The following is a 5,398-nucleotide window of genomic DNA, read 5'->3' on the forward strand; positions in this document are numbered from 1 at the left end:
AGTGGTGAGAGAGACGAGGATCAGGGTACAATAAGTAGAGTGTGGCTAGAGGGACAAACAGGAGTGGTTGGCTAATGATCGTAATAACAGTAATAATAGTGGTATTTGTTAGTTGCTTACTATGTGCTAGGCGCTATACTAAGTGCTGGGATAGATACAAGGTTAAAACAATTTGCCCAAGATGCCAAGGTCACAGAGCAGACAAAGTGGAAGATCTGCAATTAGAAGGACTATGCTCTTTCTACTAGGTCATGCTCCGTTCCAAAACTGTGCAAACAAAAGAATCGCTATCCTCACTCATTTCATCCTTGGTTTGGGTCGGGGATTGTCAATATCCATTCCCCAGTTCCCCTCTCCCGTGTTTCTCTGGCGAATACAATCCCAGGAGCTGGTCTGTTTCCTGATAAGAAGAGCTGCGTTGAAGCTCCGGATTCATCCTGTTGGTTTCGCAGCTGGGTAAGGCATGCCCTGGAAGCCACAACAAGGAGGGAAACATCAAAGAGTTCCTCACCAGCTTCCGTTCCCTGGCCGCTAATAACTACGACATGGCCCTGCTGGCTGACAGACACCCAGGGGTAAAAGCCTGTAGACTGGGGAGTGGATCAGTCCGGAAAGAAGCATTGCTACGTGGTGTCCAAACCGGCCAGGACTGGTCTGCAATTGGCCATCCTCTGTTAAGCCGCAGTGTTGGGGGTCAAGCTTTTACATCTCTAAAACTGGTGGGCGCACTTTCTCTCCAATCTCCTCATCCATCACCTCAGCCTCGGTGCGTTTAAAACTCAGCTCCTCATCTTTGCAACTCACTCTCCCCCATCGCAAACCACAGCCCCAGTAATAGTAGTAGTAGTAGTTGGAGAAGCAGCTTGGCTCAGTGGAAATCAATCAATCAATCAATCAATCAATCGTATTTATTGAGCGCTTACTGTGTGCAGAGCACTGTACTAAGCGCTTGGGAAGTACAAGTTGGCGACATATAGAGACAGTCCCTACCCAACAGTGGGCTCACAGTCTAGAAGGGGGAAAGAGCCTGGGCTTTGGAGTTAGAGGTCAGCTGTTTAAATTCCGGCTCCACCAATTGTCAGCTGTGTGACTTCAGGTGAGTTGCTTAACTTCCTGTGCCACAGCTACCTCATCTATAAAATGGGGATTAAGACTGTGAGCCCTCTGTGGGACAACCTGATCACCTTGTAACCTCCCCAGTGCTTAGAACAGTGCTTTGCACATTGTAAGTGCTTAAAAATGCCATTATTATTATTAGTAGTAGTAGCAGTAGCAGTAGCAGTGCTAGCAGGAATAGTAGCTGTAGTAAAAGTAGTAATAGTAGTAGTGAGGGTAGTAATAATAATAGTAGCAGTACTCATCCCCTCTCAGGGTTGCAGCTGGAGAGTTTCCAGTAGTCTACCAGTCTAGGCTAAGGGAGGGACAGTCAAGCAGAGGCCTGTCCATTTCATTCCTAGCTTGGGCAGTGGCTAGCGAGGGGAAGGCAATCTGCAACAAGTCAAAACTCACCTGTGTTGGGTAGCAGCGGCGTGAGAGAGAGTCGAGGGAGGAGAGTCAAGTTTACCACAGGGAAGAAGGCAAAGATTCCTTCCATAATTTTACCAAGGAAACTCTGTGGTGATACTACCAGAATGACTGCAGATGGAGAGTGGGGTGACCTGGGAAAGGTATGTCCATGGAGTCGCTGTGGTTCTGAGACGACTTCACAGCATAATACAAGACAATATACACAGAGACCTGTATTACTGTGCTAAGGGAACTGACATTCATTCAATCGTATTTACTGAGCGCTTACTGTTTGCAGAGCACTGTACTAAGTGCTTGGAAAGTACAAGTCGGCAACATATAGAGACGGTCCCTGCCCAACAACGGGCTCACAGAGGTACAAAACACAGTTCCCTGCTCTCAGAATGCTTATACTCTGAATTCCCTTCCTGTTTATTGTTACTAATGACTGTTATCCAAACACACTGAACCTGAATCTCCAGTAGTCCAGAATCTGAGGAGAGATTCTTTCTTCAGAGGACAGATTTATCTTCAAAGGGCTCAATACAGGCCATCTAATTCCTCTTTAAGGGCAAGTTATAGCTGTTTCTTTCAGGCAGTCTGTGTTCAGGACTCTTTGGGACATTACTGTCTTTAAAATCTCAGAGAGGGATAAATGAATAAATGGCATACACCCATTAGGATTTTTTTCACAGAGAAAGCTTGCCAGGGCCTCCTGGTGATCTCAGACAGAAAGTAATGAATTCCACTATAGAGAGGGTTGCTTCGAAAGCAGAGTGACTTAGTGGCAAGAGCACAGGCTTGGGAGTCACAGGTCGTGGGTTCTAATCCAGGCTCCGCCACTTGTCAGTTGTGTGACTTTGGGCAAGTCACTTCATTTCTCTGCGCCTCAGTTACCTCATCTGGAAAATGGGGATTAAGACTATGAGCTCCAGGTGGGACAACCTGATGACCTTGTATCATCCCCAGTGCTTAGAACAGTGCTTGGCACATAGTAAGAGCTTAACAAATACCATTATTATTTGTCCCTCTAGTCACCTGGGGATTTGGGATTTGGGAGGATAACACTTTGGGAGGCAGAGTGGTCTAGCGAAGAGAGCTCAAATCTGGGAGTCAGGAGACCAACATTATAGTCACGGTGTCACCACTGGTCTGCTGTCTGGCCTGGGACAAGTCACTTAACCTTTCTATGCCTCAGTTTCCTCTTAATCAAACTTCCTTAGGCAAGAAACAGTGTAGCCCTGTGGAAAGAGTATAGGACAGTGAGTTGGAGAAACTGGGTCCTAATCCCAGTTCTGCCCCTTGCTTGCTCTGTGACTTTGGGCACTTAATTTTTCTGTGCCTCAGTTTCCTCATCTGTGAAATAGGGATTCAATGCCTGTTCTCCCTCCTACTTGGACTGTGATTCCCATGTGGGATAGGGACTGTGCCTGACCTGATTATCTTATATCTAAACTACTGCTTAGTACTGTGCTTAACACATAGTAGGCACTTAACAAATACCTCAGACATTATCACTAAGCTGTGGATGATTATTCCTACTTCACAGCGATGTTGGGAGGACAATAAGATACATTTTTTCAAAGTGCTTTGGAAAAAATGAAAGTGTTCTTCGAATTCACATTGTTAGCTTTTTTTTTTAGTGGTATCTGTTAAGCACGTAGTATTTTCCAGGCACTGTATTAAGCTAGTCAGATCAGATACGGTCCATGTCCCACGTGGAGCTCACAACCTTAATCCGCATTTTTACAGATGAGGCAACTGAGGCACAGAGAAGTGAAGGAACTTGCCTAAGGTCATAAGCAGACCTTAGTATGATTATTATTATTGCCACTCTCTTCTTTGAAAATAACACTGTCTGGTCCCCAGCTATTTTCTCTGTGAATGTAGCCACTTGACGGTTACATTACGTTTCCCTCCCCCAACACTTCCTGACCCTCATGGCTTCAGATTATAATCCCCTTTAATTTACAGATTCTGAGATCATTCCCCCTCACCCATACATCTGCTTAGATTAGTGTTTCCGTGCCTAGGGTTGCACATCACTAGCATCTGTCAACCCTGTTTAGTCTTTAATTGCTCATGGGGCTCTCCGATGGAAGGGAAGAGCCCTGTATAAGATCCCAGAGTGAGCCAAAGAGCTCGAACTCATCTTAAGGTCGTCATATTAATAAGGCTGGTCAAATTCACCGTCTTCATTGTTGAATGAATAATCCCTCCATGGACTGGTAAGTAGCTCCAAGCTCACATTTCTTTTTGGACTTGCTTAAAAAAATGGTATTTGTTAAGTGATTTCAATGTGCTGAGCACTGTTCTAAGCCCTGGGGTAGATACAAAGTTATCGGGTTGGACGGAGTCCAATTTGTTTGTCCAACTGGTCCCATGGGGTGGCTAGCCTGGTACCCCTGAAGGCACCTGGTTTGGTTGGGATGGATGCAGTCTTCTTTGGGTCCCCCGTGAGCTCACTGAATTGTGTTTGAACCCAAACATCTGTCTCCCTTTCCATGGACTGCCTGGTTAATGTTGCATGCAAAAAAAAAAAAAATCATAATCTGCAAAACCCCACCAGGTGCAGGAGAACCAAAGGGATTTGCCTAGAGCATTCAAGAGAGAGGTCAGAAGTCACTCAAAACCAGCTTCACCTCCCAAGGAGTGTATCCCGACAGAACCCGGGATTCTGGATTTGAATCCAAGAATCAGGGAGGGAAATCTCCCTGATGGAGAAGGGGTGATGAACAGGCCAGGGGATATGAAGAAGGAGAAAGAGACTCAGTGTGTTGCCTCTGACCAAAGGTGTTCTGTTTACAACTATGATACTCATCTGTTCTTTGACCTGTGGGTGAGCAAACCCAACTCTTTGCAAAGTGGATCTCTGTGAAGACAAGTAAATTTCCTACCAGCTGGACCTCCTCAATCAGTCAGTCAATCAATCAGTGCTATTTATTGAGTGCTTACTGTGTGCAGAACACTGTTCTAAACACTTGGGAGAGTACCATGCACAGAACTGGAAGAAACGTTCTCTGTCCATGAGTTTACAGTCTAGAGAAGGAGATAGACACTAGACTGTAGGCTATAAGCTCGTTGTGGGAAGGGAATGTATCTGTTTGTTGTTCCCAAGTGCTTAATACAGTTCTCTGCACACAGTAAGTGCTCAATAAATATGATTGACTGACTGACATTAATATAAATAATTAAATTACGGATCTGTACATAAGTTATGTTAGGGCTTAGGGTGGGATGAATACCAAGTCCCCAAAGGCTGCAGATGCAACTAAAATCCCTGGGCTTTATACCACATCACAGACAGCGGGAAAAATTAGTCTTTCTTTAAGAATTCACCATCTTCAGCAAGACTGAGGTCTAGAGAACCAGGGACCAGGTGTGGACCTTTCTGTAAGATCTGATAAAAATAGAGAAACCATCCGTGGAATTGAACAACTCTAATCATGAGGAATTCAGCAGGAGATGTGCTCTTAGGCTGAAAGGAGACAGGAAGATTGGAAGGAAATGGGATAATGCACTCCTGATTGTATAATATTTTGCCGAGTCCAAAGCTGGACAGTTTGTCTAAGCTAAGCATCTGATAAGAATCAGATAAGAATTCCGACATCTGAGTGCTTATCCAACTTGACCCCCTGAACCTTTGCTTCTGCAAACTCATTCCCCAAAGCCAGGTCAGAAACTGGGGGCATGTTTCTTTGACCTCCATTTGGGCCCAAAATGCCCAACCCTGTCACATCCAATGGACCATCCCTTTCCTCACTTTTCTAAACCCTCAGAAAATCCCACCTCCTCCGAAAGACCTTCCCAGACTAAGTCCTTTATTTTCCCTACCCATCCTCTCCCTCTGCATCAGCTATGAACTTGTCTGTGTGCCTCTTAAGCACTTTGA

The 5,398-nt window shown here is 45.2% G+C and overlaps 1 non-coding gene across 1 annotated transcript; it reads left to right on the top strand.

Annotated features, from left to right (window-relative positions):
- The first annotated feature begins 1,361 nt into the window (after nt 1-1,361).
- On the top strand, nt 1,362-1,499 carry LOC119937911. Its single transcript, XR_005454282.1, has one exon. It is a non-coding gene; the product is annotated as a small nucleolar RNA SNORA7 (small nucleolar RNA).
- Nucleotides 1,500-5,398: the final 3,899 nt, after the last annotated feature.

This window comes from Tachyglossus aculeatus, chromosome 15 (genome assembly GCF_015852505.1).
Source record: "Tachyglossus aculeatus isolate mTacAcu1 chromosome 15, mTacAcu1.pri, whole genome shotgun sequence".
Taxonomy (NCBI): Eukaryota; Metazoa; Chordata; class Mammalia; order Monotremata; family Tachyglossidae; genus Tachyglossus; species Tachyglossus aculeatus.